The sequence below is a fragment of the Palaemon carinicauda genome, chromosome 37 (genome assembly GCF_036898095.1).
Source record: "Palaemon carinicauda isolate YSFRI2023 chromosome 37, ASM3689809v2, whole genome shotgun sequence".
Taxonomy (NCBI): Eukaryota; Metazoa; Arthropoda; class Malacostraca; order Decapoda; family Palaemonidae; genus Palaemon; species Palaemon carinicauda.
Window position 1 is genome coordinate 56,684,191 of NC_090761.1, and position 23,256 is coordinate 56,707,446.

The 23,256-nt window shown below is 51.5% G+C and overlaps 1 long non-coding RNA gene across 1 annotated transcript in view; it reads right to left on the reverse strand.

Moving 5' to 3' along the window:
* Positions 1–211: 211 nt before the first annotated feature.
* The window catches only part of LOC137629118 (uncharacterized), a 51,239-nt gene continuing 28,194 nt past the window's right edge, over positions 212–23,256 (reverse strand). The window contains exons 3-4 of the long non-coding RNA XR_011041450.1: positions 542–762; positions 212–260 (exon numbers count right to left, since the gene is read on the reverse strand). This is a non-coding gene — a long non-coding RNA (uncharacterized lncRNA). The remainder of the gene's footprint in view (positions 261–541; positions 763–23,256) is intronic.

Here is a 23,256-nt window from a genome sequence, read left to right on the forward strand (position 1 = left end):
AGTTTACACTGTATTTAAGTCCAAATGAGTCAGGAAAACCATAATTGGTAACTCTTACCTGTGACCCAGTTGTAATCAATTATTAATTTGCAATTTTGCACTATTTAGTATTCCAATTAACATAACTTAATGATGTTGGAAATTATTAACTTAACGATTTTCACTTTTAACTTGCCACTATTGTTGTTAAATTTCAACAGAGCACTTCTTCAGCACGTCCTCACTCCACAAGATCTTGTATGCAGAAGTAACTATGACATCTGCAAGAGAAATTAGTTCACAATTAAACCAGGCTCTATAACCAACAATCTGCCAAAATAGAGATATCAAATATATAATCCTTTTTATAGCATTACTGGATTGATATATATCAAGTTGCTACCTGCTAAAATGTAAACAATGCACACCATATGAAAGAGATACATATATAACATTGCAAGCCAAGCTCAAACAAGCTATTCACATAAAAATATATCATATGTATTTTTAACTACCAGGCACTATAGTTTCCAAGAAAAATGACAGGCAAAAAAAATATCACCTTAGGTTTTAATCCGGTGCCATATACATTCCTCAAAATCCGTCCCAATTGTATTAGATTATATGATAGTGTCCCTTCATCAGCCAGTAGCATAGCTCGTGTGCCTTCATTCTGTCTGATTTTACAACAGTATTTTATCCTTCCAGAAATATTTATGCTGTCCTCTATTGGTTAGATGATGTATAATGTATAGATGTTATCACATAATTTGCTCTGTACATCTGGAAGAGAAAATTTTATGATTAACAATTAAAATACTCTGAAAAAAATGATAAACAAATCAAATCTCTCAACTGGGGCATTTACAAGAAAACATATCCAGACAATATCTCTAACCCAACAGAAAGAAAAAAAGTCTAGGGATAGATATAAGGAGGAAACCAAGAAAGGATGACAAGCTTTTAATGGTCAAAGGCTAAGGTTAAAAAAATGGTAATGCAAATAGGCTATGAAAAATTCATTAGTGATGTTGTAAAAGGAAAGAGTGGACCTTAGGGAACTTTAGCAAATCAAAATCTAATGAAAACACTGAATTCTCAGTCTTTTAAGATGAAATTTCGTGCCAAGATACAGTACTAAATTATTAGTATTCTGAGGGGAAGAAGAAAACCTTCATCTAGTGCCCCTGTTAATCTGCAAGGAGAACAACTACTACAACACGCATAATGCCCAGCCTCTAAAAGGGTGGTAAAAGGATAACCAGTCAACTCCTGAACAAGATAACAACCAAATTTATACTCATAAGCTTCAATGCTGAAGGAATATCTACGATCAAATCAAAATTTCTTACTAACTTAGGAGCCAAAATACTCTGTCTACAGGAGGTACATAAGGCTCTGGTTCTGCCAAGAATACCTGGAAAGCACCTTGTTTATATCCCACTCAATTCCTGTTTATGAAAGTGAAATCTTTGTCCAAGATAAATCCATCATGCTGAACAGCAAAGGAATCCCGGTTGGCGGGCTGGAAATCCTCCAGATGAACACTGAATACATTACCATCACAAATATGTATAAACCATCAACAGCAAACTTCACATGGCTACAAACTCACCAACCAGGAAACAATGCATGTTTTGTTATTGGTAACTTTTTTAGCCGCAGCACCACCTGTGTCTACAGCCATACAAACAGTGATGGTGAAGGCATCGAGAACTGGACAGCAACCCATAACCTAACACTCCTGTATGAGGCAAAGGATAAAGCATCCTTTCAGAGAGCACACTGGAGAAAGGGATATAACTCAACTTGGTATTTACTCCATCTAGACATTACCCCAAAACGTTGAAAATCGATTAGTGACCCTATAACAAAATTGCAACACTGACCATTAATAATTGACACAAAACTTATTAGACCATGAGAAACTAAACCCAAACCCAGATTCAACTTGTGCAAGACAAATTGGAAAAGCTTTGAGTCAGACCTGAAGACTGAGATATCCAATATCAGCACAGTCCTAAAGCACTACAATGACTTCCAATCATTGGTTTTGGAAGCTTAAAGAAAATCATCCCTAAAGACTATAGGAAGACCTATATCCTAAGTCTTAATGAACAATCAAAAGAGCCGAACACAAAGAACATCCAGGCATACGATAAAGATCCCTTTGCTGAAAGTACTCCAGAACTTGGATAGGCCCTTCATGCCATGCACATAAGGTAGACCCAGAGCTAAATAAGTCCTATCGGGTTATCACTGGCAACCTAAATTCAACACCTCTACCATCTTTATACAAAGTAGCCAGTATGCCACTACCCGATATGCGACGAGAAACGATAGCAAAACTTGAAAAGAATAAACAAATTAATGACCGTAGGCATCCACTCCGCAATCACCACGAAGCAAGGCAAAGACTGAAATTCCGCAAAACCTTCGTAATAGGGGCAGAACTAGAACCAATCCAGGCAGCTGCTCACAGGCTAAATAACTGGTGGGAAAGTAACCAATGTCCATCCAATCAGGTGCTGCCTAGCCCAAACGAAGGCCTACCCAGAGGAATAACTCTCACCATAATAGACTGAGTAACCCTAAATAGAGCAAAGATAAAAGTGGGCATAACTGGAGATAACTGCCAATGGGGATTAGCCACCAAAATAGAATGCTTATGTGGGGCAACATTTCAAACAATGGAACACAACCTACGAGGATGCCCACTGCTAAGATCAAGAGCTGAGAGAGGTAAATGACAATGCCCTCCTGTGGGTTCAACATTGGCGCGATGAGATATGATGACTATTATCTGAATCCTTTCATTTCAGCTTCCTATGTAGGACTAATTCACTTGAATCTGGCTCAGAAAATGTAATTGCCAGAAACAATGTCCCAAAATATTTGAAAAGTAAACCATAAGCAGTAAAGGGATATGGGAGCTTTATGCTAAACTTGAGAAACTCAATTAATACAATTTTGAGGGGATTATCTAAAATTTTGAAATACAAATAAATGAGAAAGTCTTTCAATTGTATGTAGAAGCCATTAAAATAGCTATATCTTTGTGGTTCGCTACAAAAGAGTAGTTTATTAAATATGCTCATCATACGGCACCTAGGCAAGCTTGATCCCCTAGGTTGAAGCAGTTCCAAAGCTCATTACTTTACAATACACCAGAATATGGTATATAGATTAGTAATATTATTCTAAAATAGAGTTCATCAATAGACGAAGCTTTACAAATGAACGATGCTCAAGTAAAAGTAACTAAAAGAATGAGAGCATAATGGAATAAAATAAAAATAAAATGGGAACACAATTGAAGGGAATTACAATACTAGAGACCATAATTGAAGGAAACTATGAAAACATAGATGAAGAAATATACATAGACAGGAAGCATAAAAGAAAAAAAATACCAAAATAGGAAGTAGAAATTAAGAAAAATGACAAATTTGTAGATAATTTGTATTTTTCCTAACTATACAAACCTTAGCTATTTAATAGGGGGTATTACTTTCAGCGTAGCTGAAATGACGAGCCATTAAAATTTAACGAGGGTTTACTACCCACACCGCTAGTTAGCGGGGGTAGGGGAGGGTAGCTTGCTAACCCCCCGCCCTCAAACACACCTGTGCTTGAACTCACTTTGCTTGGAGGTAGGACTTCAAGGGGGAAAGGGCTGGCGGGCAAGTTTGGTTAAATAGCTAAGGTTTGTATAGTTAGGAAAAATACAAATTATCAACGAATTTGTCATTTGTTCCGTAATTAAAATACAAACCACACTATTTAATAGGGGTGACTCACCCATTAGGAAGGGTGGACGTCCCAGCCAGTACTGGCTTTTGGCTTTGCCCGGGGGCTCAATATTTGAGTGTGTAAGCACCCAAGAAATAACACTCGCTAGAACCTTGCTACGCAAGGATCGCGGCCTACTCAAGCTGTGTGTGAAGGTATGAAGAAGTGTGATTCATCCTAGGAAGTTGCTCTGAAGTTCTTTAGATGGAAATTTGTAGACTAGGTTTACCTGCAGTGGTTTGAGGTCAGCTATGCAGAGAACCCAGGATGCTGCTTTCCCCAAGAGAGGGGATGATGAAGAAAAGAATAAGGACCAGTCAAACATTTTCATTCATGCAGACTAAAAACCGGGTAACAATGCCCTTAACCTTCTGCTACTTGTCCAATAAGGAGCTTGAGGTTTTAAACCAGCTGTTGTGCAGCCACCACAACGTATCGAGCCTCCTGTGGGTCACGTCTTGCAGGTAGTGGGCTGTGAACGTTGTCCGACGCGTCCACACCCCCGCTTGAAGGACCTGCTTCACAGAGAAATTTCTTTTGAAGGCCAGGGACGTAGCTATGCCCGACATCATGTGCTCTAGGGCGACGTGGCGGAGGAGGATCTGGATTCAAGGCCAGATGAATCACCCTACGAATCCATGCAGAGATGGTATTCTTGGCGACCCTCCTCTTAGTCCTCCCTGTGCTGACGAATAATGCTGGCACATGAGGACGGACTGTAGCTGTTCTTTTGAGTTATAGCCCCAAGCTCCCTACTGGGCATAGTAATAGATGGTCTGGGTCATCTGTTACAGAGCGGAGACTAGAAATCCGGAAGGAATTGAACCAAGGGTCCGCTACTCCAGGATTCTAAGTCTTAGCAATAAACTCAGGGACGAAGTTGAACGTTACCTCCCCCATCCCCTTGAATGGGCGATGTCATATGAGAGACCATGAAGTTCGCTAACACGCTTGGCGGAAGCCAAAGCTAACAGGAATACCGTCTTCCAGGTAAGGTGGCGATCTGATCCCTGGCGTAATGGTTCATAGGGAGGTCTCTTAAGAGACCTGAGGACTCGAACCACATTCCATGGAGGAGGTCTCCTTCCGACTGAGGGCAGGTAAGTTCATAACTACGTATGAGTAGAGAAAGTTCTAGCGATGAAGAAATGTCCATTCCTTTCAGCCTGAAAGCTAGAATTAAGGCTGAGCGATAGCCTTTCACTGCCGAGACTGAAAGGCGCATTTCTTCCCGCAAATACACAAGAAACTCCGCTATTGCTGGAATAGTGGCATCGAGTGGGGAGATACCCCTTCCACGACACCAACCACAGAAGACTTTCCACTTTGCCTGGTAGACTTGGGGTGTTTGAATGTGCGTGGATGTAGTACGATAGAGAGTAAAAGATGTGAAATTGGAAGTATGTTTAGGAATAGAAGGATGGATGTATTGGACTTGTGTGAGACGAAGATAAAAGGAAAGGGTGAAGTGATGTTTGGTGAAATATCTGGTAGAGTGTCTGGGATTGAAAGGGGAAGAGCGAGAGAGAGTGTGGCTTTGTTGCTGAGTGAATGGATGACAGGTAAAGTAGTGGAATGGAAGGAGATATCATCTAGGTTAATATGGGTAAGGGTTAGGTTGGCAAGGGAATGTTGGGCGTTTGTCAGTGCGTATGGGCCAGGTAGTGAGAAAAGTGAAGAAGAGCGGAATGAGTTCTGGAATGAATTAACTAGGTGTGTAGAAGGACTGAGTAGAAGGAATTATGTAGTTGTCATGGGTGATTTAAATGCTAAAGTGGGCGCTGGAGAGGTAGAAGGTGTCATTGGGAAGTATGGCGTACCAGGTGAAAATGAGTGGTGAGAGACTGGTGGATATGTGTGTTGAGCAAAAGATGGTGCTAAGTAATAGCTTTTTCAAAAAGAAAGATAAAAATAAGTATACATGGGTAAGAGTGGCAAATGGAAGAGTAGTAGAAAGGGCATTAATGGATTATGTGTTGATAACTAAAAGAATGTTTGGAAGATTGAAAGACGTGCACGTGTTTAGGGGTATGGCTAATGGTATGTCTGATAATTTTTTGGTGGAAGGAAAATTAGTTGTAGCAAAAGAGTGGGGGAAAGAAGTGAAGAGAGTAAGGAAGGCTGGCTCAAGAATTGAAGGGACAGTGAAAGATGGAAATGGGAGGTTGTTAAAAGGAGAGGAGGCAAGGAAAAGATGGGCGGAATATTTTGAAAGTTTACTGAATGTTGAGGATAATAGGGAGGCAGATATAATTGCTGTTGCAGGTGTTGAGGTGCCAGTGATGGGAGATGAGAATGAGAGAGATTACAATAGATGAAGAGAGGAGAGCACTAGATGAAACGAGAGTAGGAAAAGCGTCTGGTATGGATGGTGTGAGAGCTGAGATGTTGAAGGAAGGGGGTGTGACTGTACTTGAAAGGTTGGTGAGATTGTTTAATATGTGTTTTGTGTTGTCAATGGTACCAGTAGATTGGGTTTGTGCATGTATTGTACCACTATATAAGGGTAAGGGAGATGTGCATGAGTGTTGTAATTCAAGAGGTATTAGTTTGTTAAGCGTAGTTGGAAAAGTGTATGGTAGAGTAATGATTAATAGGATCAAAGATAAAACAGAGAATGCAATCTTAGAAATACAGGGTGGTTTTAGAAGAGGTAGGGGTTGTATGAATCAGATTTTTACAGTAAGGCAGATATGCGAGAAATATTTAGCAAAAGGTAAGGAGGTGTATGTTGAGTTTATGGATCTGGAGAAAGCGTATGATAGAGTTGATAGGGAAGCAATGTGGAATGTGAGGAGGTTATATGGAGTTGGTGGTAAGCAAGCAGTGAAAAGTTTCTACAAAGGTAGTAAAGCATGTGTTAGGTGCTGTGATGAAGCACAGTGCCAGGTGCTGTGTTGAAGCACAGTGCCAAGTGCTGTGATGAGGCAGAGTGCCAGGTGCTGTGATGAAGCACAGTGCCAGGTGCTGTGATGAGGCACACTGCCAGGTGCTGTGATGAGGCACAGTGCCAGGTGCTGTGATGAAGCACAGTGCCTGGTGCTGTGATGAGGCACAGTGCCAGGTGCTGTGATGAAGCACAGTGCCAGGTGCTGATATGAGGCACACTGCCAGGTGCTGTGATGAAGCAAAGTGCAAGGTGCTGTGATGAAGCACAGTGCCTGGTGCTGTGATGAGGCACAGTGCCAGGTGCTGTGATGAGGCACAGTGGCAGCTGCTCTGGTGAAGCACAGTACTAGGTGCTGTGATGAGGCACAGTACCAGGTGCTGTGATGAGGCACAGTGCCAGGTGCTGTGATGAGGCACAGTGCCAGGCGCTGTGATGAGGCAAAGTGCCAGGCGCTGTGATGAGGCACAGTGCCAGGTGCTGTGATGAAACACAGTGCCATGTGCTGTGATGAAGCACAGTGCCAGGTGCTGTGATGAGGCACAGTGCCAGTTGCTGTGATGAAGCAGAGTGCCAAGTGTTGTGATGAGGCAGAGTCCCAAGTGTTGTGATGAGGCACAGTGCCAGGTGCTGTGATGAAGCACAGTGCCAGGTGCTGTGATGAGGCACAGTGCCAGGTGCTGTGATGAGGCACACTGCCAGGTGCTGTGATGAAGCACAGTGCCAGGTGCTGTGATGAAGCACAGTGCCTGGTGCTGTGATGAGCCACAGTGCCAGGTGCTGTGATGAGGCACAGTGCCAGGTGCTGTGATGAAGCACAGTGTCAGGTGCTGTGATGAGGCACAGTGCCAGGTGCTGTGATGAGGCACAGTGCCAGGTGCTGTGATGAGGCACAGTGCCAGGTGCTGTGGCACTGTGCCGTGATGAGCCACAGTGCCAGGTGCTGTGATGAGGCACAGTGCCAGGTGCTGTGATGAGGCACACTGCCAGGTGTTGTGATGAAGCACACTGCCAGTTGCTGTGATGAAGCACAGTGCCAGGTGCTGTGATGAGGCACAGTGCCAGGTGCTGTGATGAAGCACAGTGCCTGGTGCTGTGATGAAGCACAGTGCCTGGTGCTGTGATGACAGTGCCAGGTGCTGTGATGAGGCACAGTGCCAAGTGCTGTGATGAAGCACAGTGCCAGGTGCTGTGATGAAGCACAATGCCAGGTGCTGTGATGATGCACAGTGCCAGGTGCAGTGATGAAGTAAGTGCCAGGTGCTGTGATGAGGCACAGTGCCAGGTGCTGTGATGAGGCACAGTGCCAGTTGCTGTGATGAAGCACAGTGCCAGGTGCTGTGATGAAGCAGAGTGCCAGGTGCTGTGATGAGGCACAGTGACAGGTGCTGTGATGAGGCACAGTGCCAAGTGGTGATGAGGCAAATCGCCAGGTGTTATGATGAGGCACAGTGCCAGTTGCTGTGATGAAGCACAGTGCCAGTTGCTGTGATGAAGCACAGTGCCAGGTGTTGTGATGATACACAGTGCCAGGTGTTGTGATGAAGCACAGTGCCAGGTGCTGTGATGGAGCAGAGTGCCAGGTGCTGTGATGAGGCACAGTGCCAGGTGCTGTGATGAGGCACAGTGCCAGATGCTGTGATGAAGCACAGTGTCAGGTGCTGTGATGGAGCACAGTGCCTGGTGCTGTGATTAGGCACAGTGACAGGTGCTGTGATAAGGCACAGTGCCAGGTGCTGTGATGAGGCACAGTGCCACGTGCTGTGATGAAGCACAGTGCCAAGTGCTGTGATGAAGCACCTTGCCAAGTGCTGTGATGAAGCACCTTGCCAGGTGCTGTGATGAGGCACAGTCCAGGTGCTGTGATAAAAAACAGTGCCAGGTGCTGTGATGAAGCACAGTGCCTGGTGCTGTGATGAGGCAGTGCCAGGTGCTGTGATGAAGCACAGTGCCTGGTGCTGTGATGAGGCAGTGCCAGGTGCTGTGATGAAGCAGAGTGCCAGGTGCTGTGATGAAGCACAGTGTCAGGTGCTGTGATGAGGCACAGTGCCAGGTGCTGTGATGAGGCACAGTGCCAGGTGCTGTGATGAAGCACGGTGCCTGGTGCTGTGATGAGGCACAGTGCCAGGTGCTGTGATGAAGCACAGTGCCATGTGCTGTGATGAAGCACAGTGCCAGGTGCTGTGATGAGGCCCACTGCCAGGTGCTGTGATGAAGCACAGTGCCAGGTGCTGTGATGAGGTACAGTGCCAGGTGCTGTGATGAGGCACAGTTCCAGGTGCTGTGATGAGGCACAGTGGCAGCTGCTCTGGTGAAGCACAGTACTAGGTGTTGTGATGAGGCACAGTACCAGGTGCTGTGATGAGGCACAGTGCCAGGTGCTGTGATGAGGCACAATGCCAGGTGCTGTGATGAAGCCCGGTGCCTGGTGCTGTGATGAGGCACAGTGCCAGGTGCTGTGATGAAGCACAGTGCCAGGTGCTGTGATGAGGCACACTGCCAGGTGCTGTGATGAAGCACAGTGCCAGGTGCTGTGATGAGGTACAGTGCCAGGTGCTGTGATGAGGCACAGTTCCAGGTGCTGTGATGAGGCACAGTGGCAGCTGCTCTGGTGAAGCACAGTACTAGGTGTTGTGATGAGGCACAGTACCAGGTGCTGTGATGAGGCACAGTGCCAGGTGCTGTGATGAGGCACAGTGCCAGGTGCTGTTATGAAGCACAGTGCCAGGTGCTGTGATGAGGCACAGTGCCAGGTGCTGTAATGAGGCACAGTGCCAGGTGCTGTGATGAAGCACAGTGACAGGTGCTGTGATGAGGCACAGTGCCAGTTGCTGTGATGAAGCACAGTGCCAGGTGTTGTGATGAAGCACAGTGCCAAGTGTTCTGATGAGGCACAGTGCCTAGTGCTGTGATGAAGCACAGTGCCAGGTGCTGTGATGAGGCACAGTGCCAGGTGCTGTGATGAAGCACAGTGCCTGGTGCTGTGATGAGGCACAGTGCCAGGTGCTGTGATGAAGCACAGTGCCAGGTGCTGTGATGAAGCACAGTGTCAGGTGCTGTGATGAGGCACAGTGCCAGGTGCTGTGATGAGGCACAGTGCCAGGTGCTGTAATGAAGCACAGTGCAAGGTGTTGTGATGAAGCAGTGTCAAGTATTGTGATGAGGCACAGTGCCAGGTGCTGTAATGAAGCACAGTGCCAGGTGCTGTGATGAGGCACAGTGCCAGGTGCTGTGATGAGGCACAGTGCCGGTGCTGTGATGAAGCACAGTGCCAGGTGCTGTAATGAAGCACAGTGCCAGGTTCTGTGATGAAGCACCTTGCCAGGTGCTGTGATGAGGCACACTGCCAGGTGCTGTAATGAATCACAGTGCCAGGTGCTGAGATGAAGCACAGTGCCTGGTGCTGTGATGAGGCACAGTGCCAGGTGCTTTGATGAAGCACAGTGCCAGGTTCTGTGATGAAGCACAGTGCCAGGTGCTGTGATGAGGCACAGTGGCAGCTGCTCTGGTGAAGCACAGTACCAGGTGCTGTGATGAAGCACAGTGCCAGGTGCTGTGATGAAGCACAGGGCCTGGTGCTGTGATGAAGCACAGTGCCTGGTGCTGTGATGAATCACAGTGCCTGGTGCTGTGATGAAGCGCAGTGCCAGGTGATGTGATAAGGCACAGTGCCAGGTGCTGTGATGAGGCACAGTGGCAGCTGCTCTGGTGAAGCACAGTACCAGGTGCTGTGATGAGCCACAGTGACAGGTGCTGTGATGAGGCACAGTGCCAGGTGCTGTGAGGAAGCACAGTGCCAGGTGCTGTGATGAGGCACAGTACCAGGTGATGTGAATAGGCACAGTGCCATGTGTTGTGATGAAGCACAGTGCCAGGTGCTGTGATGAAGCACAGTGCCAGGTACTGTGATGAGGCACAGTGCCAGGTGCTGTGATGAGGCACAGTGCCAGGTGCTGTGATGAGGCACAGTGCCAGGTGCTGTGATGAGGCACAGTGCCAGGTGCTGTGATGAGGCACAGTGCCTGTTGCTGTGATGAGGCACAGTGCCAGGTCCTGTGATGAGGCACAGTGTCAGGTGCTGTGATGAGGCACAGTGCCAGGTGCTGTGATGAGGCACAGTGCCTGGTGCTGTGATGAAGCACAGTGCCAGGTGCTGTGATGAGGCACAGTGCCAAGTGCTGTGATGAGGCACAGTACCATGTGCTGTGATGAAGCACAGTGCCAGGTGCTGTGATGAGGCACACTGCCAGGTGCTGTGATGAAGCACAATGCAAGGTGCTGTGATGAGGCACAGTGGCAGCTGCTCTGGTGAGGCATAGTGGCAGCTGCTCTGGTGAAGCACAGTACCAGGTGCTGTGATGAGCCACAGTGACAGGTGCTGTGATGAGGCACAGTGCCAGGTGCTGTGATGAGGCACAGTGCCAGGTGCTGTGATGAGGCAAAGTGCCAGGTGCTGTGATGAGGCACAATGCCAGTTGCTGTGATGAAGCACAGTGCCATGTGCTGTGATGAGGCACAGTGCCAGGTGCTGTGATGAAGCACAGTGCCAGGTGCTGTGATGAAGCACAGTGCCAGGTGCTGTGATGAAGCACCTTGCCAGGTGCTGTGATGAGGCACACTGCCAGGTGCTGTAATGAAGCACAGTGCCAGGTGCTGTGATGAGGCACAGTGCCAGGTGCTGTGATGAGGCAGAGTGCCAGGTGCTGTGATGAGGCACAGTGCCTGTTGCTGTGATGAAGCAGAGTGCCAGGTGCTGTGATGAGGCACAGTGCCTGGTGCTGTGATGAGGCACAGTGCCAGGTGCTGTGATGAAGCAGAGTGCCAGGTGCTGTGATGAGGCACAGTGCTAGGTTCTGTGATGAAGCAGAGTGCCAGGTGCTGTGATGAGGCACAGTGCCAGGTGCTGTGATGAGGCACAGTGCCAGGTGCTGTGATGAAGCACAGTGCCAGGTGCTGTGATGAGGCACAGTGCCAGGTGCTGTGATGAGGCACAGTTCTAGGTGCTGTGATGAAGCAGAGTGCCTGGTGCTGTGATGAAGCACAGTGCCAGGTGCTGTGATGAAGCACAGTGCCAGGTGCTGTGATGAGGCACAGTGCCAGGTGCTGTGATGAAGCACAGTGCCAGGTGCTGTGATGAAGCACCTTGCCAGGTGCTGTGATGAGGCACAGTGCCTGGTGCTGTGATGAGGCACAGTGCCAGGTGCTGTGATGAAGCAGAGTGCCTGGTGCTGTGATGAAGCACAGTGCCAGGTGCTGTGATGAAGCACAGTGCCAGTTGCTGTGATGAGGCACAGTGCCGGTTGCTGTGATGAAACACAGTGCCAGGTGCTGTGATGAGGCACAGTGCCAGGTGCTGTGATGAAGCACAGTGCCTGGTGCTGTGATGAGGCACAGTGCCAGGTGCTGTGATGAAGCACAGTGCCAGGTGCTGTGATGAGGCACAGTGCCAGGTGCTGTGATGATGCACAGTGTCAGGTGCTGTGATGAAGCACAGTAACAGGTGCTGTGATGAAGCACAGTAACAGGTGCTGTGACGAAGCATAGTGCCAGGTGCTGTGATGAGGCACAGTGCCAGGTGCTGTGATGAGGCACCGTGCCAGGTGCTGTGATGAAGCACAGTGCCAGTTGCTGTGATGAGGCACCTTGCCAGGTGCTGTGATGAGGCACAGTGCCAGGTGCTGTGATGAAGCACAGTGCCAGTGACTGTGATGAAGCACAGTGCCTGGTGCTGTGATGAGGCACAGTGCCAGGTGTTGTGATGAAGCACAGTGCCAGGTGCTGTGATGAGGCACAGTGCCAGGTGCTGTGATGATGCACAGTGTCAGGTGCTGTGATGAAGCACAGTAACAGGTGCTGTGATGAAGCACAGTAACAGGTGCTGTGACGAAGCATAGTGCCAGGTGCTGTGATGAGGCACAGTGCCAGGTGCTGTGATGAGGCACCGTGCCAGGTGCTGTGATGAAGCACAGTGCCAGTTGCTGTGATGAGGCACCTTGCCAGGTGCTGTGATGAGGCACAGTGCCAGGTGCTGTGATGAAGCACAGTGCCAGTGACTGTGATGAAGCACAGTGCCTGGTGCTGTGATGAGGCACAGTGCCAGGTGCTTTGATGAAGCACAGTGCCTGGTGCTGTGATGAGGCACAGTGCCAGGTGCTTTGATGAAGCACAGTGCCAGGTTCTGTGATGAAGCACAGTGCCAGGTGCTGTGATGAGGCACAGTGGCAGCTGCTCTGGTGAAGCACAGTACCAGGTGCTGTGATGAAGCACAGTGCCAGGTGCTGTGATGAAGCACAGTGCCTGGTGCTGTGATGAAGCACAGTGCCTGGTGCTGTGATGAATCACAGTGCCAGGTGCTGTGATGAAGCACAGTGCCAGGTGATGTGATGAGGCACAGTGACAGGTGCTGTGATGAGGCACAGTGGCAGCTGCTCTGGTGAAGCACAGTACCAGGTGCTGTGATGAGCCACAGTGACAGGTGCTGTGATGAGGCACAGTGCCAGGTGCTGTGATGAAGCACAGTGCCAGGTGCTGTGATGAGGCACAGTACCAGGTGATGTGAATAGGCACAGTGCCAGGTGTTGTGATGAAGCACAGTGCCATGTGTTGTGATGAAGCACAGTGCCAGGTGCTGTGATGAAGCACAGTGCCAGGTACTGTGATGAGGCACAGTGCCAGGTGCTGTGATGAAGCACCTTGCCAGGTGCTGTGATGAGGCACACTGCCAGGTGCTGTGATGAGGCAGAGTGCCAGGTGCTGGGCAGAGTGCCAGGTGCTGTGATGAGGCACAGTGCCTGTTGCTGTGATGAGGCACAGTGCCAGGTGCTGTGATGAGGCACAGTGTCAGGTGCTGATGAGGCACAGTGCCTGGTGCTGTGATGAAGCACAGTGCCAGGTGCTGTGATGAGGCACAGTGCCAGGTGCTGTGATGAAGCACAGTGCCAGGTGCTGTGATGAGGCACAGTGCCAAGTGCTGTGATGAGGCACAGTACCAGGTGCTGTGATGAAGCACAGTGCCAGGTGCTGTGATGAGGCACACTGCCAGGTGCTGTGATGAAGCACAATGCAAGGTGCTGTGATGAGGCACAGTGGCAGCTGCTCTGGTGAGGCATAGTGACAGCTGCTCTGGTGAAGCACAGTACCAGGTGCTGTGATGAGCCACAGTGACAGGTGCTGTGATGAGGCACAGTGCCAGGTGCTGTGATGAGGCACAGTGCCAGGTGCTGTGATGAGGCACAGTGCCAGGTGCTGTGATGAGGCACAGTGCCAGTTGCTGTGATGAAGCACAGTGCCATGTGCTGTGATGAGGCACAGTGCCAGGTGCTGTGATGAAGCACAGTGCCAGGTGCTGTGATGAAGCACCTTGCCAGGTGCTGTGATGAGGCACACTGCCAGGTGCTGTGATGAAGCACAGTGCCAGGTGCTGTGATGAGGCACAGTGCCTGTTGCTGTGATGAGGCACAGTGCCAGGTGCTGTGATGAGGCACAGTGCCTGGTGCTGTGATGAGGCACAGTGCCAGGTGCTGTGATGAAGCAGAGTGCTAGGTGCTGTGATGAGGCACAGTGCTAGGTTCTGTGATGAAGCAGAGTGCCAGGTGCTGTGATGAGGCACAGTGCCAGGTGCTGTGATGAGGCACAATGCCAGGTGCTGTGATGAAGCACAGTGCCAGGTGCTGTGATGAAGCACAGTGCCAGGTGCTGTGATGAGGCACAGTGCCAGGTGCTGTGATGAGGCACAGTTCTAGGTGCTGTGATGAAGCAGAGTGCCTGGTGCTGTGATGAAGCACAGTGCCAGGTGCTGTGATGAAGCACAGTGCCAGGTGCTGTGATGAGGCACAGTGCCAGGTGCTGTGATGAAGCACAGTGCCAGGTGCTGTGATGAAGCACCTTGCCAGGTGCTGTGATGAAGCACCTTGCCAGGTGCTGTGATGAGGCACAGTGCCTGGTGCTGTGATGAGGCACAGTGCCAGGTGCTGTGATGAAGCAGAGTGCCTGGTGCTGTGATGAAGCACAGTGCCAGGTGCTGTGATGAAGCACAGTGCCAGTTGCTGTGATGAGGCACAGTGCCAGGTGTTGTTATGAGGCACAGTGCCAGGTGCTGTGATGAGGCACAGTGCCGGTTGCTGTGATGAAGCACACTGCCAGGTGCTGTGATGAGGCACAGTGCCAGGTGCTGTGATGAAGCACAGTGCCTGGTGCTGTGATGAGGAACAGTGCCAGGTGCTGTGATGAAGCACAGTGCCAGGTGCTGTGATGAGGCACAGTGCCAGGTGCTGTGATGATGCACAGTGTCAGGTGCTGTGATGAAGCACAGTAACAGGTGCTGTGATGAAGCACAGTAACAGGTGCTGTGATGAAGCATAGTGCCAGGTGCTGTGATGAGGCACAGTGCCAGGTGCTGTGATGAGGCACAGTGCCAGGTGCTGTGATGAAGCACAGTGCCAGTTGCTGTGATGAGGCATAGTTCCAGGTGCTGTGATGAGGCACAGTGCCAGGTGCTGTGATGAAGCACAGTGCCAGTGACTGTGATGAAGCACAGTGCCAGGTACTGTGATGAGGCACAGTTCCAGGTGCTGTGATGAGGCACAGTGCCAGGTGCTGTGATGAAGCACAGTGCCAGGTGTTGTGATGAGGCACAGTGCCAGGTGGTATGATGAGGCACAGTGCCAGGTGTTGTGATGAGGCACAGTGCCAGGTGCTATGATGAGGCACAGTGCCAGGTGCGGTGATGAAACACAGTGCCTGGTGCTGTGATAAGGCACAGTGCTAGTTGCTTTGATGAAGCACAGTACCAGTAGTTTGATAAAGCACAGTGCCAGTTGCTGTGATGAAGCACAGTGCCAGGTGTTGCGATGAGGCACAGTGCCAGGTGCTGTGATGAGGCAAATCGCCAGGTGTTATGATGAGGCACAGTGCCAGTTGCTGTGATGAAGCAGAGTGCCAGGTGCTGTGATGAGACACAGTGCCAGGTGCTGTGATGAAGCACAGTGCCAGGTGCTGTGATGGAGCACAGTGCCAGGTGCTGTGATGGAGCACAGTGCCAGGTGCTGTGATGGAGCACAGTGCCAGGTGCTGTGATGAGGCACAGTGCCAGGTGCTGTGATGAGGCACAGTGCCTGGTGCTGTGATGAAGCACAGTGCCAGGTGCTGTGATAAAGCACAGTGCCTGGTGCTGTGATGAGGCACAGTGCCAGGTGCTGTGATGAAGCACAGTGCCAGGTGCTGTGATGAAGCACAGTGCCAGGTGCTGTGTTGAGGCACAGTGCCAGGTGCTGTGATGAAGCACAATCCCAGGTGCTGTGATGAGGCACAGTGCCAGGTGCTGTGATGAAGCACAGTGCCAGGTGCTGTGATGAAGCACAGTGCCTGGTGCTGTGATGAGGCACAGTGCCAGGTGCTGTGATGAGGCACATTGGCAGCTGCTCTGGTGAAGCACAGTACCAGGTTCCGTCGGCGCGTAGCGCGCATCAGCACTCAGGAATGGTGAGAGCAGGTCGGCAGGTCTGACGGGTGGAAGGTCAACGTGTCCATTATAACGGACGACCTTCCACCGAAGGGGATCGCGAATGATCCGCTGAGAGGTCCAGGACCAAAGCAGGAACAGTCGGTGATCGCTGGCGAGGCTCCTCTGCAGGGGACTGCAACGAAGATGTAGAACCAAAGAGGCGCCTCCTCACCGCAGGTGAAGGAAGGCCTCTCTGGCGAAGAGAAAGGCGAGCCTTGCGACGAATACGCCCTCTAGGGGACGTGGGATCAGCAAGCTGACCTTCTGCAGTCCTCCGAAGAGGAGTCTCTGTAAGTGAACTCCCCCGAGGGGGAGAAACACCAGCAGGAGAGACTGTTGGACTTACTTCCTCCCTCGTTGGTTGAACAGGAACTGGAGAAAATGACAAATTCGAAGATAATTTGTATTTTTCCTAACCATACAAACCTTAGCTATTTACAAAGGGTATTACTTTTAGCGTAGCTGAAATGGCGAGCCATTAGAATTTAACGAGGGTGTATTACCCCCGCGCTAGTTAGCGGGGGGGGTAGGGGAGTGGTAGCTAGCTACCCCTCCTCCCCCTCACACACAGGTGAATACTCACTTTCACTTAGAGGTAGGACTTGTCTTGGGGGACAGGGCTGGCGGGCAAATATGTGTAAATAGCTAAGGTTTGTATGGTTAGGAAAAATACAAATTATCTTCGAATTTGTCATTTGTTCCGTAACCGAAATACAAACCACGCTATTTACAAAGGGTGACTTATCCCTTAGGAAGGGTGGAAAGTCCCCAGCCATACTGGCTTTGGCTTTACCCGGGGACTCAGAATCCGAGTGAGTCGCACTCGAGAAAAGGAGTCCCTGCACCTCACAAGTTCCTTGCACCGCAAGGAACCATGTGGCCTACGTAAGCTTGTGTGTGAAGGAAGAAGTGTGACCCGTCTTAGGCAGTTGACCTGGAGTTCCAGAAGGAACTCTGGGTTAAGACGTTCCCAATACCACCTCGTCAGGGTATGGGGGACGCGACAGTATTGACTCAATACTCGGAACACAAGGAAGCATGGTTTACCTGCAGAGGTTCGAGGTCAGCTATGCAGAGACCAGGATGCTGCTTCCCCGTAGAGGGGATGATGAAGAAAGAAGTAAGGGCCAGACATACTTCTTTCGTTCATGCAGACTAAAACCTGATAACAATGCCCTCAACCTTCTGCTACCTGTCCAAAAAGGAGCCTGAGGTTAGACCAGCTGTTGTGTAGCCACCACAGAGCGATAGAAAACGTATCGAGACTCCTGTGGGTCACGCCCTGCAGGAAGCGGGCTGCGAAGGTCATCAGACGCTTCCAGACTCCAGCTTGTAGCACCTGCGTCACAGAGTAGTATTACTCGAAGGCGAGGGACGTTGCGATGTATCCAACATCGTGCTGTAGGGCGACGTGACGGGGGAGGGTCTGAAGACAGGTCGAGATGAATGTCCTTGAGTCCGGGCTGAAGAGGTATACTGGTGACTCTCCCCCCATGTCCTCCTTGTGTTCCCAAATCGGCTGCAACTGAGGCCAAACTGCAGCTGTTCCCAGCGCTAACCTCTCGATTCCTGTACTGGCAAGAAAGAGAAGGTCTTGGGACATCAGACACAGAATGGAGACTCAAAATCTTGAATGAATCGGACCGAAGGGTCGGGACCCTCAGATTCTGAGTCTAGCCAACAACTCAGGAGCGAGCCTGAATGTTGCCTTCCCCTCTTCCTTAGAAAGGGGGGGAGTAGTAAGAGACCAAGAAGATTGCTCACACACTGGCCGTGGCCAGAGTGAGCAGAAGACCCAGGGCGGAATACAATCCGAGGCCTGTCGTAAAAGGGTCTTGAGAAGATCTCTTAAAGGACTAAAAGTCCGAGCCATGCTCCAAGTTGGAGGTCTTCCTCCGACTAGGGCAGGGACGATCGTAGCTTCGCATGAGCGAGGATAGATCCAGCGGGCAGGAAAAAGTTATTCCTTTAAGCCTGAAGGTCAGGGAAAGGCTGAGCGACAGGCTTCATTGCCAAGAGCGGAAAGGAGTTTCCTCCCGCCGAAAGGCAATAAGACCGTTATTGCTGGAGAAGAGGCCTCACGGGAAGAAGTATATCTCCCACGGCACCAACCACCTTAGACTCTTCACTTTGCCTGGGAGACCCCTGTGGATGACTATCGCAGATGACGCGACCTCCGTACCGCGACTGTAGCGGGTTGTCTCTTCTAGAGGAGGAAGCGTAGTGTCTCCAGGCATGAAGCCGAAGCGACGCCCCGGTTCGGGAGAGATGTCGCAGTGTGGTTGCTTGAGTAGTCTGCGCCGTGGGAGAAGCTCTCCCGGGAGTTCCGTCAGGGGAAGCAGAGGGTCCAGAAACCGTTCTGCACATAGTCCCAGTGGAGCTCTCCCATTGAAAGGTTGACAGACAACCTGGTTTTGTTGAGACCCATTGTCCGCAGACAAAAAGGAGGGAAGACGCAGGCGTCGAAGTTGTCCCACCATCACCGGAATGCATCTTGCCAGAGTCTCGGGGTCTGAGACTGGGGGGAAAACTAGCGGAAGCTTGAGGTTCCAAGCTGTCGCGATCAGGTCCCCCAGACCAGCACTTGCTGGTTACCCAAGGTCAAAGACCCCTAGGTACACTCTCTCTATGAGGCTCTGCTCGGATAGTCTGAGAGAAACATTCCCCTGCCTGGAATGAGAGAGCCGATGGTGGAATTGAGAGAATCTCAATCATCCCGATATCTCTACTGCAAGATGTGAAGGTGTGAAAATGCGTCCCCTGCTGGTTAGCATGAAGTCGACACGCAACGGGGCGACTTGGCAGGAGCGGTAGGATCTGAAGAGGGGCCAGACTAAGGCCCTTAAGCCTGCCTGAATGATGGAGAGGTATCCTTCAGGTCTTGACCATAGGCCTGGACCGGAACATGCCCCCCCCCTTTCCTTTGACGAGTCCGAGAACCGCATCAAGAATGTGGGGAAAGGACGAGAATATCCACTACCATCAAGAGGCTCCATAGGTCAACACCCATTGCAGGTTTAATAGTTCCGCTGGTCCCATAGGGCCAGGGAGTCCGGTTAAACATTGCCTGAAGCCACCGGAACTTGGATCGCCCCACATGGAACTTATCCTGAGGCGACCGTTCGGACTATAAACGGGTCAATGAGGAAAGAAGAACTAGGAAACGTTCCAAGGTAGGGCTGAAAACTCTGCTTGACTGAGAACAGGTACTGCGACTCTCCTCAGTCTTGCCACGGTGAACCGAAAGGAAGGCTCGGAGGATGTGGTAACAGAATCTGGCGTCCCCAGGTGGTCACCCATCCAAGTACCGACGTTGCTTAACCTCGCTGGACGGACGAGAAGCGGGGTTTCCAACGTGGTAAGGCGGTTGACTCAATATCATGGCCAGATACTCCAGATGTTGAGGCAGAGGAAGAGAAGGCTCCAAGCAAAATACCATGAGCCCACACTCATGGTCAGCATTCGGAAGCTTTTCCCGGCGCTGAATCAGGTCGAAACCCGAGCCTACCGGAGTTGACCAGCCCTCCAAACAGCAGAGGAGGCGGAAGTCTGCACCTGAGCGGCCAAGAGGAAGGCAGGGAGAGTTCTCTGGGGAAACAAACCTGCTATGCCACGGCGGGATAGCCACACTGCATCATAAGCAGGAATACTTGCAGTTTAGGCTGAATTCGACGAGCACCCTGGAAGATGGATGGAATGGAAACTGAAAGTACCCGTCCTTCCGATCCAGGGTTAAAGGAGTCCTGTCGCCTCGTTACCAGTCTGATCGATTCTGCTGGTCTACGCTGGCCGAAGTTTGTTCGACAAACTTGATCAGGGCTGAGAGGTCGACTATGGACGTCCCCTCTCAGATCCTTCCTTACAAGAAAGGATCGACTGAGGGGGCCGGGGGTGAAGCCGTCGATGATCCTAAGGAAGACCTTCGCCTAAGGTATGGATCATTCTGCCCAACCGGGCAACTCTGCTGATGCTATGGCATAGAGGTTCAGAGACACTGAATTCGCTGACAGAGACGGCAGGCGCGATATCCTTGGCTACTCACAGAGATTGTGCGGGAATGGGCATCGGGAAGCTGTCATTCGGATGAGTAACCTTAAGCATCCTCCCAGCGAAAAAACCTGCAATCCTAGAGTTCGTGAACTCCTTTTAGGACTATGCCCCCCCGGGGGAGTCTCCCGTGCCATCTGTTCCTGACAGGAGGAAACTGCAATTGGACACCTTGTCCCAGTTGTCGTAGCCGATAACTTAGGCCGACGTGGTTGAAAGAAAAGGGAGCTGGAGCCCTGCAGAGTCTGGAAGAAAGCGCCTTGGAGGAGTGAAACCGGAAGTCGATTTACTCCGCACAGCAGATGTTTAAGTCTCTGTCCTTGGGCAAAGACAAAACTCTTCTCAAGGATGGAAGGGTGTCTGAGGTCGTTGACCTCCACAGATGAGACACCCGAAGGAAGCCTTCAGTCAGTGCGTCCAGATGGTACAACATCGAGCTTGTCCGCAAGTAGATACTTAACGACGAAAGGCCAAGGTGCCTGAGCTCGAGAGGAGGAAAGTACCCTTGATCTTCCTGTAGCTTCCTTGAACCAAACCTCGGGCCGTAACCGAGGAGGGAAAGAACCTGGTAAGCTCCCAGAGGAAGAGGTAAGCAGTCACCCCTTGTCCGATGGAGAAATCTTCAACGGAAAGCCCCCCCGCCAAAAATCCTTCCAGGGCGGGAGAAGGAGAGAGTACTCGTGCAGGAGAGGGGACCCTCGAGACCGACCTCTTGGGAACCAACTTCGCCCTGGGGGAAGTCACCACGAAGTCCACTCCTCTCTTTCTCTTCAGCGTAGGAGAGACAGCCGCTGGTTTGTTACCCTGGCCGGTGAGTGCTGGTTTCATAAACCTCATTAACGCCCGTGCCAGCGGATCAAACCATGTCTGCTGCTCCAAGGACACAGAGTCCGAAATCCTCGCTAAGGTGAAAGGGATCGGGCGATCCTTTGGAGAGGACACGACGGTTCCTGCCTGAAAAGAAGGTGGGAAGAATGCTGTACTGACCTGTCTTCGTCCTGCACTACCAACCTGTGCTTGGATGGAGGTGATCCCGAGTGCCGCCTAGGAGCACGCGTCCCTGCTGCTACCACCGGCTGTGGAATTCGCCGCGAACTATGGTCGCGCGAGGGCGAACGGTCGCGCAAAGGCGAATGGTCGCGCGGGCGCACAGGCGAGTGGTCGCGCGGGCGCGCAGGCGCGCAGGCGAGCGGTCGTGAGGGCGCGCAGGCGAGCGGTCGCGAGGGCGCGCAGGCGAGCGATCGCGCGGGCGCGCAGGCGAGCGATCGCGCGGGCGAGCGATCGCGCGGGCGCGCAGGCGAGCGATCGCGCGGGCGCGCAGGCGAATGGGCGTGACGGCGAGGGATCGTGCTGCCGCGTAGGTGAAGAAGATCGCTGGCGGTAAGCGATGGCGAGCAGCATGTGTAGGTGAATGATCGCGTGATAGGGTGCGATGGTGATCAGCATCCGCAAGAGGGCGATCGTTCAGGGTTGTGCGATGAGGAGCAGCATGCGAAGCGGGCAATCGTTCAGGGTTGTGCGATGGCGAGCAGCATGCGCAGGTGAATGATCGCGTGAAAGGGTGCGATGGTGATCAGCATCCGCAAGAGGGCGATCGTTCAGGGTTGTGCGATGAGGAGCAGCATGCGAAGCGGGCAATCGTTCAGGGTTGTGCGATGGCGAGCAGCATGCGCAGGTGAATGATCGCGTGAAAGGGTGCGATGGTGATCAGCATCCGCAAGAGGGCGATCGTTCAGGGTTGTGCGATGAGGAGCAGCATGCGAAGCGGGCAATCGTTCAGGGTTGTGCGATGGCGAGCAGCATGCGCAGGTGAATGATCGCGTGAAAGGGTGCGATGGTGATCAGCATCCGCAAGAGGGCGATCGTTCAGGGTTGTGCGATGAGGAGCAGCATGCGAAGCGGGCAATCGTTCAGGGTTGTGCGATGGCGAGCAGCATGCGCAGGTGAATGATCGCGTGAAAGGGTGCGATGGTGATCAGCATCCGCAAGAGGGCGATCGTTCAGGGTTGTGCGATGAGGAGCAGCATGCGAAGCGGGCAATCGTTCAGGGTTGTGCGATGGCGATCAGCATCCGCAGTTGAGGGTCGCGCGATGGCGATCAGCATCCGCAGTTGAGGGTCGCGCGATGGCGATCAGCATCCGCAGTTGAGGGTCGCGCGATGGCGATCAGCATCCGCAGTTGAGGGTCGCGCGATGGCGATCAGCATCCGCAGTTGAGGGTCGCGCGATGGCGATCAGCATCCGCAGTTGAGGGTCGCGCGATGGCGATCAGCATCTGCAGTTGAGGGTCGCGCGATGGCGATCAGCATCCGCAGTTGAGCTAGTAGCTGGCGAACCATGTTCCTTCAGAAGTGTTGGAGAACGTTGGCGTGCCAGCTGTAACACACGTGGGCGATCCGGAGATCGCTGGCGAGCTGATGATCGCTGACGAGCTGACGATCGCTGACGAGCTGATGATCGCTGACGAGCTGATGATCGCTGACGAGCTGATGATCGCTGACGAGCAGAAGGCTACGCGTGGAAGCCCGCGCAAAGAAGAAGAGTCCTTGACCCCGACCTGAACCTAAGTTCTAGATCGCGAGGGCGAACGTGGGCGCACAGGGCACGTAACAGGAACTGCAGGGAAGATCATCTTGAAAGCGCTGACGAACAGGAGAGCGCTGACGAACAGAAGGGCGCGCAGGGAAACCCTGACACGCAAGGGAAGAACCCCCGTGGGGGCAACCCTTTGCCCCGAAGGGATCGTTGTCCGCCGGGAGACTGATGTCCGTCGGAAGACCGCTGTCCGTCGGGAAGACCGTTGTCCGTCGGGAAGACCGTTGCCCGTCGGAAGACGAGATTAGACTGCTGTCCATCTGCACCAAGACGGAAGATCGAGAAAAAGAAGTTGTAGGCTGCAAACGGAGATTCAAAAAGGCGCCTCAAACACCCTTATAGGGAGATGAGAGGCCCTTACGACGAGGCGGACGGAGGGCCTTACGGCGAGGGAGGCCAACAGCAACAGCAACAGAAGAAACCTCCGAAGAGGAGTCTCTATGAGTGTACTCTC